At 41.8% G+C, this 12,428-nt stretch overlaps 1 protein-coding gene across 1 annotated transcript in view; it reads right to left on the bottom strand.

Annotated features, from left to right (window-relative positions):
• The window catches only part of LOC124553879 (ankyrin repeat and protein kinase domain-containing protein 1-like), a 111,160-nt gene extending 99,135 nt beyond the window's left edge, over nucleotides 1-12,025 (bottom strand). Inside the window, exon 1 of the mRNA XM_047127882.1 lies at nucleotides 11,934-12,025. The gene's annotated coding sequence lies outside the window, so the exon portion shown is untranslated. The remainder of the gene's footprint in view (nucleotides 1-11,933) is intronic.
• Between the last annotated feature and the right edge of the window lie 403 nt (nucleotides 12,026-12,428).

Raw genomic sequence — 12,428 nt, 5'->3', positions numbered from 1 at the left:
GCTTCTTCATCTCCCAGTACTTACTGCAACCTACATCCTTCAGAATCTGCTTTGTGCATTCATCTCTAGGTCTCCCTCTTCGATTTTTACCCTCCACGCTGCCCTCCAATGCTAAATCTGTAATCCCTTGATGCCTTAGAACATGTCCTACCAACTGGTACCTTCTTCTTGTCAAGTTGTGCCACAAACTGCTCTTCTCGCCAATTCTATTCAATACCTCCTCATTAGTTATGTGATCTACCCATCTAATCTTCAGCATTCTTCTGTAGCACCACATTTCGAAAGCTTCTATTCTCTTCTAGTCCAAACTATTTATCGTCCATGTTACACTTCCATACATGGCTACACTCCATACAAATACTTTCAGAAACGACTTCCTGACACTTAAATCTATACTCGATGTTAACAAATTTCTCTTCTTCACAAACGCTTTCCTTGCCGTTGCCAGTCTACATTTTATATCCTCTCTACTTCGACCATCATCAGTTATTTTGCTCCCCAAATAGCAAAACTCCTTTACTACTTTAAGTGTCTAATTTCCTAATCTGATTTCCTCAGCATCATCCAACTTAATTCGACTACATTCCATTATCGTCGTTTTGCTTTTGTTGATGTTCATCTTATATCCTCGTTTCAAAACACTGTCCATTCCGTTCAACTGCTCTTCCAAGTCCTTTCCTGTCTTTAACAGAATTACAATGTCATCGGCTAACCTTAAAGTTTTTATTTCTTCTCCATGGTTTTAATACCTACTTCGAATTTTTCTTTTGTTTCTTTTACTGCTTGCTCAATATACAGATTGAATAACATCGGGAAAAGGCTACAACCCTGTCTCATTCCCTTCCCAACCGCTGCTTCTCTTTCATGCCCCTCGACTTTTATAAATGCCATCTGGTTTCACGAAGCTTAAGGCTTCCGAAAATAAAGCTTCATTTCTAATTGACTGTCCTATTCCGAAATGGCGTAATATCTCCTTTATAAACACCAACAAACAATAAAATAACGCACATTATTCGCATTCAAAATAATAAAAATGTGAAAAACATTCAGTTAAATTACACATCTCTTATAATATACACTTTCTGCAACTACAGTCAAGCTTGATAAATGTATGAAGACGCCACTGATACACGAATCACAAGATCCATTGCTGTGGTGGAAAGAAAATTGTGTGTTGTTTCCTACGCTGTTTGAAACAATGAAACGGCGTCTTTGTGTTATGGCCACCTCTGTTCCATGTGAGCGCATATTTTAAAAGCACGGGCAAACAATAACAGCTTTCAAGCTAAAAAGTATCAAAAATGATATTTCTAAACTAGAACTTAGAACAGATACAGTAGATCTACACAGAAATGAAACAGTAAAATTTCAGATGATTTTGTTCTCTGGCAAATATGCACTGAATTTGTATTTGACTGGATTTTGTTTAGCCCACTAAATCTTAGATGTAGCTACCTTATGAGATCATTTTTCTCAGATTTGTTGCACGCAGAAGACACCTCCGTATTTGCTCACCATTCAGTGAGTTTAATTTTTTTGTGAGTACATTCATTTATTTATGTGTTCGAGAATAATTATCTGATTTATGTATGCATATGTTTGTCTGTTGTAAATGTGCTATGTTTGGTTATTACACACTATAGGCATCTAACTTGTGTGTCATAGATAATTCTCAGGCAAACCAACAACAGTACTTTGATACTTTTGTTTTTGGCTTTCAGATGCTGTGATAAAAATTGCATTTCGACAGCAACTTAACTTTATCTCTGGTTTCCTGCGGAAGTTTGTAATAAAATGATAATATATCTGCTTGTTGTGAGTACTTGAGGGATCTTGATATACCTGTACTTCAAACAAACTTCCTTAACAAGAATTGTAAGTAGCGTAGAGCCAGATCTTCCATGATATAGGTCTCACAAAGGCATTACACTGTATGAATTGTTTTAAACTTTAGTTTGGATTTTATACTTCAAGGAAACATACCGCAAACAATGGAAAATTTAACTGTGAGTAATAAAAGTGTGAGTGGCACACTCATAAGTGTTAATTCAGTGCCTCGCTTCCCAGAATGCTATCTCAATAAATTATATTCTATGATATGCCTTTTGAAGAGGACATACAGATCATCACTCAAGAAATCTATCAAAATTAGGCACTAGAATACAGGGAAACGAGTTTGGCAAAATCTGTTACGTCAAACATACAAACTCTGACCTCACCCAATTGAAAATATGAAAGTCACATGACACGAAAACAGCGCATTTGCTGTAGCAAATACGAGACTGCCAAGACACCTAAGTGAAATTTTCATACTTTCAGCGATATGATTGGCGCTCTCTCACCTTATTTGTGTTTATATGGCAATATTTGTACAGTAGACACTCAATATGATATAATGTGTGGGTCTATACAATTACGAAACACGAACTGTTTCACTGTTTCGAAACAGCTTTTCGAAACATTATATTGTACTGTCTCATTTGTTTCGAAACAGTTACGTGTTTCAGTTTGCCCATGTCTAGTAATCAGTAAAGCTGCATGCCCTCGGGAAAAATTACGGCTGTAGTTTCCCCTTGCTTTCAGCCGTTCGCAGTACCAGCACAGCAAGGCCGTTTTGGTTAGTGTTACAAGGCCAGATCAGTCAATCATCCAGACTGTTGCCCCTGCAACTACTGAAAAGGCTGCTGCCCCTCTTCAGGAACCATACGTTTGTCTGGCCTCTCAACAGATACCCCTCCGTTGTTGTTGCACCTACTGTACGGCATGGAGAGCTGCATCAAACCAGTCTCAGGACTGAAGACAACAACAACAACATGTCTAGTAATCAGTAACGTTAGGTACCAGTAGCAGGTGATAATGACCGCTACCCCTTTAGTGTGGAAGACCGCCCGAGCTGTTGTCTGCCACTGTGGTTGGCTGCTCTGTTCGGAGACGGCGTGCCAAAACGCTAACTTTTTTTATTATTAATATTATGAAGACTGTGCATTAAAGTTCCTTGACACTCAAATAAAAGCATATCTAAATAGCAAGGTATCGCCGCTTATTTCAAAATTCATAACAATGTGCAAAACTAAGAACAAAAGTTAAACAAAAATAGAGACGAAGCGCTTCGGGTATCTTCGGGTCACTGAAACGCGTGAACAAGCGAACTGGAGTGCGGTGCTTAATCATTCCGAAATGAGCAGTCATAAGGCACGGATACACTGTCTGGTGTGATCAACAATGGCTGGATTGTATAAGGAAATGTTAACTCCAGAACAGTGAAAAGCCGGCCGGAGTGGCCGAGCGGTTCTAGGCGCTACAGTCTGGAGCCGCGCGACAGCTACGGTCGCAAGTTCGAATCCTGCCTCGGGCATGGATGTGTGTGATGTCCTTAGGCTAGTTAGGTTTAAGTAGTTCTAGGGGACTGATGACCACAGCAGTTAAGTCCCATAGTGCTCAGAGCCATTTGAACAGTGACAACAATAAGTAAATCTCTGATCAATGACCGGTGTTAACAGAGCGAGCTTGTTAAATAATCAGTTACGTGTGAATTGTTAAACAGATGGTGGAAAAGATTGTAATTCACAGTTTCCCGTGTTCTGCTAGAATAAACACGACTGGCACCCCAAAAAAAGTAACAGACTCTGCCATGTAGTAAAAGTCCCTCGCTAGCAGTTTATTAGTCTCAAAACCACAGATCTGCGACCTCGGTGCTGTTTTCTGCACAGGGGATACGTATTGAAGACTGCTTGGCTTTCACTCTGAGCGTTGAAAGCAACTAGACACGTTGCGTGTGCTGCATTCTCACAACGAATGGGAACAGTGACACGTACACTTGGCCACTGTTTCTATGTTTCGATACAGTGTATCGATACGTGGAACTGTTTCACTGTTTCGAAACTGCTATGTGTCACTGTTTCGAAACAGTGGTGTTTCATTCCGCACTGTGTCGGATAACCGGACCAGATTCGATCTCGAGCCAGACACAGAAACTGTATCGCTGTTTCAAAATATCGCTGTTTCAGTCCACTTGTGCTTGGACGGACTAACTGTATCGAAACAGTGATGCTTCATTTCACTTTGTCTCGGACGAGATTCGGGCACGGCACAGATACGGAAATACGTTTAACATACTACTTCATCGAACTATTTCAAGAGTGTCGAAATCTTTTTGACACACAACAGCATGATGCTTAAGATTTCCGAAAATAAAGTTTCGTTTCTAATTGACTGCTCTATTCCGAAATGGCGTAATATATGCTTTATAAACACTAACAAACAATAAAATAAAGCACACTATTCGCATTCAAAATAATAAAAGTGTGAAAAACATTCAGTTAAATTACACATCTCCTATAAAATATGCTTCTCTGTTCACGCACAGTAATCACATTAAAAAAAAACTCAAGTAAACCTACAACATTTTGAATTAGAAAAGGCGTAGTGTGGCAGTTTTTAGACATATACGTAAATTGGATGTACTTTCAAGCAATGTGATTGACGGATCATTGATAATATAATGGTGAACGGGAAGAGCTGGGAAGCATGGTGGATTTATACTAATGATTTGAAACACCTTGAGAGACAAAAATTTTTTTCTCTTATATTTCGTTATTTTTTCGAATTATGTGGCTTTATTCGTGAGTCTATAGTCAATGTGCCTATTCTCCACAATGTGTGCATGAATATTAGCGGTCCGGGTATATATTATCCATACTAACGAAATTTGGGAATCCCAGCAGCGTATCCGTTGTTTCTGCAGTTTGTTCCCGCCTCCAGTACTATTACAAAACACAAAACTGTTTCACTGATCCGAAACAGCGTATCGAAACATTACATTGTACTGTTTCATTTGTTTCGAAACAGTTACGTGTTTCAGTTTGCCCATCTCTAGTGACACGTAATGTGCGGTAACACAGGGAGGTAGGTATTTGGAAAGATATAGATAGTGTTTTCTCAAAGTAAAGTTCTTTCACGCCATAATAGACACACCACAATATAAAGGAAAGAAAAAGAATGCAGGCTAGAGGGCAGCGCTTGTGTCTCCCGCAGATAGAATGCTTGCAATTACATCACTGCCGATTAATGTCCTGATTCAATGATGTAAACAAAGTCGAAAACTAATCGATCTCTGGTGCCACGAGAGACGCACGCTCGCAACGGATTTCGGATATTACCAAACTTTTATTCTAAAAAACAATTATTAATACTATCAACATTTAATTCTCAAGTGCTTTGCTGTACATTTGCGTGACGTCACACGCCGCGATTTGGTGATACAGTACCAGGTGCTAAAAGCTGGGCATACGTCGTGTTGGACTAAATCTTTATGAAGCTGGTGGTTATCGTAAACTTGAGTCCTGCTAAAATATGCTGAACTGCCGCAATGGCGCGTTGAGGGCGTCTCAAAAAATGTCTCATTCTGACAATCTCGTGTGATATGTATAACAGACTGTGGTAAGTTTTACACAAACGAATTATTCCGTTCAGCAGTTATTCAAGTTTTGTCCTGACACCCCGTCTACTGAAAATAAAGGAAAACAAGCTGCGACATTTCCACGAATTCAAAAAGTGGTTCAAATGGGTCTGAGCACTATGCGACTTAACTTCTGAGGTCATCAGTCGCCTAGAACTTAGAACTACGAGGGCTATCCACAAAGTACATTACGTTTTGGAATTAAAAATAAATAAAGTATTGGAAATTTTTTTATTATATACAGATGAAAGCCACACTTTACTTTTCTACATAGTTGCCATTTAAATTAAGGCACTTATCGTAGCGATGGACGAGCTTGGAAATTCCTTCGTCGTAAAATTCGGCCGCCTGCGCCTTCAACCACGTGGTTAATCAGTAACCCGGTAGAAATACGATTTTTGTGGATTTCCTGGAAAGAGGCACTACAATAGACTCTCAAAGGTATTGCCAAACTCTGCACAACCTCAGAAGAGCAATACAAAACAAGCGCAGGGGAAAGTTGGGCTAAAGATCTTGCCGATTCACGACAACGCCCGGGCCCACAAGGCAAACGCCACTCGTGAAGTTCTCGAATCTTTTAAGTGGGAGTTGTTTCCTCATCCGCCGTACAGTCCCGATCTGGCACCGAGCGACTTCCACTTATTCCCAGCAATGAAGAAGTGGTTGGCTATGCAGCGTTTTGATGACGACGCACAGCTTCAGGAAGAGCTAACCACGTGGTTGAAGGCGCAGGCGGCCGAATTTTACGACGAAGGAATTTCCGAGCTCGTCCATCGCTACGATAAGTGCTTTAATTTAAATGGCAGCTATGTAGAAAAGTAGTATTTAAGTGTGGCTTTCATCTGTATATAATAAAAAAAATTTCCAATACTTTATTTAGTTTTAATTCCAAAACGTAATGTACTTTGTGGATAGCCCTCGTAATTAAACCAAACTAACGTAAGGACAGCACACACATCCAGGCCCGAGGCAGGATTCGAACCTGCGACCGCAGTGGTTGCGCGGTTCCAGACTGTAGCGCCTAGAACCGCACGGCCACACCGGCCGGCGCCACGAATTGAATGGTGACCTTTACTTCAGGTCTATGGTCACAAATTTATTTTTCTCATGAGACTACCGGTTTCGGTCTGTAATGACCTCTCCAGATCTGTTTTATAAAAACATGGCACCAGTATATTAGGATATGTTTTTATAAAACAGATCTGAAGAGGATAACTATAGATCGAAACTCGTAATCTGACGACAAAAAAATTTGCGACCATAGATGGCTCTGAGCACTATGGAACTTAACATCTGAGGTCATCAGTCCCCTAGAACTCAGAACTACTTAAACCTAACTAACCTAAGGACATCACGCACATCCATGCCCGAGGCAGGATTCGAACCTGCGACCGTAGTGGCTGCGCGGTTCCGGACTGAAGCGCCTAGAACCGCTTGGCCACCGTGGCCGGCTGCGACCATAGATGTGAAGTAAAGGAAATTTATAGAAGGAAAACAGTTTGTTCGACTAAAAAATAAGTATTATGTCGCGCTATGCTGTATCGGTATTCCCGAGTTATAAGGACGGCAGGCTCTTTTCGTACCACATGTTTACGTGTGCAGTACTATAATTATGTCTACATCTACATCTACATCTATACTCCGCGAGCCACCTTACGGTGTGTGGCGGAGGGTACTTATTGTACCACTATCTGATCCCCCCTTCCCTGTTCCATTCACGAATTGTGCGTGGGAAGAACGACTGCTTGTAAGTCTCCGTATTTGCTCTAATTTCTCGGATCTTTTCGTTGTGATCATTACGCGAGATATATGTGGGCGGCAGTAATATGTTGCCCATCTCTTCCCGGAATGTAATTTCGATAATAAACCTCTCCGTATTGCGTAACGCCTTTCTTGAAGTGTCCGCCACTGGAGCTTGTTCAGCATCTCCGTAACGCTCTCGCGCTGACTAAATGTCCCCATGACGAATCGCGCTGCTTTTCGCTGGATCATGTCTATCTCTTCTATTAATCCAACCTGGTAAGGGTCCCATACTGATGAGCAATACTCAAGAATCGGACGAACAAGCGTTTTGTAAGCTACTTCTTTCGTCGATGAGTCACATTTTCTTAGAATTCTTCCTATGAATCTCAACCTGGCGCCTGCTTTTCCCACTATTTGTTTTATGTGATCATTCCACTTCAGATCGCTCCGGATAGTAACTCCTAAGTATTTTACGGTCGTTACCGCTTCCAATGATTTACCACCTATGGCATAATCGTACTGGAATGGATTTCTGCCCCTATGTATGCGCATTATATTACATTTATCTACGTTTAGGGAAAGCTGCCAGCTGTCGCACCATGCATTAATCCTCTGCAGGTCCTCCTGGAGTACGTACGAGTCTTCTGATGTTGCTACTTTCTTGTAGACAACCGTGTCATCTGCAAATAGCCTCACGGAGCTACCGATGTTGTCAACTAAGTCATTTATGTATATTGTAAACAATAAAGGTCCTATCACGCTTCCCTGCGGTACTCCCGAAATTACCTCTACATCTGCAGATTTTGAACCGTTAAGAATGACATGTTGTGTTCTTTCTTCTAGGAAATCCTGAATCCAATCACAAACCTGGTCCGATATTCCGTAAGCTCGTATTTTTTTCACTAAACGTAAGTGCGGAACCGTATCAAATGCCTTCCTGAAGTCCAGGAATACGGCATCAATCTGCTCGCCAGTGTCTACGGCACTGTGAATTTCTTGGGCAAATAGGGCGAGCTGAGTTTCACATGATCTCTGTTTGCGGAATCCATGTTGGTTATGATGAAGGAGATTTGTATTATCTAAGAACGTCATAACACGAGAACACAAAACATGTTCCATTATTCTACAACAGATTGACGTAAGCGAAATAGGCCTATAATTATTCGCATCTGATTTATGACCCTTCTTGAAAATGGGAACGACCTGCGCTTTCTTCCAGTCGCTAGGTACTTTACGTTCTTCCAGCGATCTACGATAAATTGCTGATAGAAAGGGGGCAAGTTCTTTAGCATAATCACTGTAGAATCTTAAGGGTATCTCGTCTGGTCCGGATGCTTTTCCGCTACTAAGTGATAGCAGTTGTTTTTCAATTCCGATATCGTTTATTTCAATATTTTCCATTTTGGCGTCCGTGCGACGGCTGAAGTCAGGGACCGTGTTACGATTTTCCGCAGTGAAACAGTTTCGGAACACTGAATTCAGTATTTCTGCCTTTCTTCGGTCGTCCTCTGTTTCGGTTCCATCGTGGTCAACGAGTGACTGAATAGGGGATTTAGATCCGCTTACCGATTTTACATATGACCAAAACTTTTTAGGGTTCTTGTTTAGATTGTTTGCCAATGTTTTATGTTCGAATTCGTTGAATGCTTCTCTCATTGCTCTCTTTACGCTCTTTTTCGCTTCGTTCAGCTTTTCCTTATCAGCTATGATTCGACTACTCTTAAACCTATTATGAAGCTTTCTTTGTTTCCGTAGTACCTTTCGTACATGATTGTTATACCACGGTGGATCTTTCCCCTCGCTTTGGACCTTAGTCGGTACGAACTTATCTAAGGCGTACTGGACGATGTTTCTGAATTTTTTCCATTTTTGTTCCACATCCTCTTCCTCAGAAATGAACGTTTGATGGTGGTCACTCTGCGATTTGTGCCCTATCACTCTTGTTAAGCAAATATATTTTCCTTCCTTTCTTGGCATTTCTTATTACACTTGTAGTCATTGATGCAACCACTGACTTATGATCACTGATACCCTCTTCTACATTCACGGAGTCGAAAAGTTCCGGTCTATTTGTTGCTATGAGGTCTAAAACGTTAGCTTCACGAGTTGGTTCTCTAACTATCTGCTCGAAGTAATTCTCGGACAAGGCAGTCAGGATAATGTCACAAGAGTCTCTGTCCCTGGCTCCAGTTCTGATTGTGTGACTATCCCATTCTATACCTGGTAGATTGAAGTCTCCCCCTATTACAATAGTATGATCACGAAACTTCTTCACGACGTTCTGCAGGTTCTCTCTGAGGCGCTCAACTACTACGGTTGCTGATGCAGGTGGTCTATAGAAGCATCCGACTATCATATCTGACCCACCTTTGATACTTAACTTAACCCAGATTATTTCACATTCGCATTCGCTAATAACTTCACTGGATATTATTGAATTCTTTACTGCTATAAATACTCCTCCACCATTGGCGTTTATCCTATCCTTGCGGTATATATTCCATTCTGTGTCTAGGATTTCGTTACTGCTCACTTCCGGTTTTAACCAACTTTCCGTTCCTAATACTATATGCGCACTATTTCCTTCAATAAGAGATACTAATTCAGGAACCTTGCCCTGGATACTCCTGCAGTTTACCAATATTACGTTAACTTTTCCTGTTTTTGGTCTCTGAGGACGGACGTTCTTTATCAACGATGATAATGTCCTCTCTGGTAAGCCGTCAGGTATTTTATCATTTCGCCCAAGGGGGGGTCCCTCTAACCTAAAAAACCCCCGTGTGCACGCCACACGTACTCTGCTACCCTAGTAGCTGCTTCCGGTGTGTAGTGCACGCCTGACCTGTCTAGGGGGGCCCTACAATGAAGGAAAACAAGCTGCGACATTGCCACGAATTCAAAAAATAGTTCAAATGGCTCTGAGCACTATTCGACTTAACCTCTGAGGTCATCAGTCGCCTAGAACTTATAACTACGAGGGCTATCCACAAAGTACATTACGTTTTGGAATTAAAAATAAATAAAGTATTGGAAATTTTTTTATTATATACAGATGAAAGCCACACTTAAATACTCCTTTTCTACATAGTTGCATTTAAATTAAGGCACGTATCGTAGCGTTGGACGAGCTTGGAAATTCCTTCGTCGTAAAATTCGGCCGCCTGCGCCTTCAACCACGTGGTTACCTCTTTTGGGACAGAAAAGGTGTGATTTTTGTGAATTTCCTGGAAAGAGGCACTACAATAAACCCTCAAAGGTATTGCCAAACTCTGCACAACCTCAGAAAAGCAATACAAAACAAGCGCAGGGGAAAGTTGTGCTCAAAAGATCTTGACGATTCACGACAACGCCCGGGCCCACACGGCAAACGCCACTCGTGAAGTTCTCGAATGTTTTAGGTGGGAGTTGTTTCCTCATCCGCCGTACAGTCCCGACCTGGCACCGAGCGACTTCCACTTATTCCCAGCAATGAAGAAGTGGTTGGCTATGCAGCGTTTTGATGACGACGCACAGCTTCAAGAAGAGGTAACCACGTGGTTGAAGGCGCAGGCGGCCGAATTTTACGACGAAGGAATTTCCCAGCTCGTCCATCGCTACGATAAGTGCCTTAATTTAAATGGCAACTATGTAAAAAAGTAGTATTAAGTGTGGCTTTCATCTGTATATAATAAAAAAATTTCCAATACTTTATTTATTTTTAATTCCAAAACGTAATGTACTTTGTGGATAGCCCTCGTAATTAAACCAAACTAACCTAAGGACATCACACACATCCATGCCCGAGGCAGGATTCGAACCTGCGACCGTAGTGGTCACTCGGTTCCAGACTGTAGCGCCTAGAACCGCACGGCCACACAGGCCGGCGCCACGAATTGAATGGTGACCTTTACGTCAGGTCTATGGGCACAAACTTATTTTTCTCATGAGACTACCGGTTTCGGTCTGTAATGACCTCTCCAGATCTGTTTTATAAAAACATGGCACCAGTATATTAGGATATGCTTTTATAAAACAGATCTGAAGAGGATAACTATAGATCGAAACTCGTAATCTGATGACAAAAAAATTTGCGACCATAGACGGCTCTGAGCACTATGGGACTTAACATGTGAGGCATCAGTCCCCTAGAACTCAGAACTACTTAAACCTAACTAACCTAAGGACATCACGCACATCCATGCCCAAGGCAGGATTCGAACCTGCGACCGTAGCGGTTGCGCGGTTCCGGACTGAAGCGCCTAGAACCGCTTGGCCACCGTGGCCGGCTGCGACCATAGATGTGAAGTAAAGGAAATTTATAGAAGGAAAACAGTTTGTTAGACTAAAAAATAAGTATTATGTCGCGCTATGCTGTATCGGTATTCCCGAGTAATAAGGACGGCAGGCTCTCTTCGTACCACGTGTTTACGTGTGCAGTACTATAATTATGTCGTTCCCTACGTTTTAAGAAAGTGGAATCGTCCTAGCGGCACCCTATTCGCAACCGCCCAGTAATTTTCAAAGACGTGGCTACAATCTGTGAAGCGCCAGAATTTACGGGAACAACGGTGGGCCTGCTAATACACGCAACATTCTTAACACGAAATTCGCGAACATTTTGAGAGCATAATAACAGAAAAAGCTTTATCTGTACTGGACTCGACGGTGAAGTGACTGAGAACGTAAAACAACCATCGCTACGCAATAAGATAAATTGTAAAAATGCGCACGAATTAAAAGAAGTCGTCCTTACCTTAACTAACGATGTGGGAGTGTCAAAGAAACTTGTCCGCGCAGCAGCAGCAGCAGCAATTCTTCGTTCACGTCCTCACTCTGCAACTCGTTCGCAAGTAATGCGGCGCTGCACAGAAGTGTCTGGAGGTCACCACGCCATCAGTGCTGCCAACGGCTGAGTGGACGGCGGTACCAACTGCACTCTGTCGCGTGTTCAGAAAAACTAACGGCGTGATGTAGTCTCGTAATCAGGGACCTGCCGCGTCAGCTATTAAGGAAAATAAGTTTCTTCCAGCAAGCATCTAAGCTGTGGTAGAGAAGTCTGGGATGGTCAGATTAACAAATATATAGCGGCATTAGAAGGCAATTCTCAGTCAGAGTAATCGAAGTGTACTATTCGAAAAAGAGGAAAAATTCTCTATCAGTTGTTCGCGTACTGTAACACACTGATACATAGCACAGCACAGGACAACATTCGAAACAACCAACTGCCAGGACACATTTATGAGTGACG

This window comes from Schistocerca americana, chromosome 11, assembly GCF_021461395.2.
Source record: "Schistocerca americana isolate TAMUIC-IGC-003095 chromosome 11, iqSchAmer2.1, whole genome shotgun sequence".
Lineage (NCBI taxonomy): Eukaryota > Metazoa > Arthropoda > Insecta > Orthoptera > Acrididae > Schistocerca > Schistocerca americana.
The sequence above is the reverse complement of the archived record's forward strand: the minus strand, read 5'-3'. Positions and strand labels throughout refer to the sequence as shown.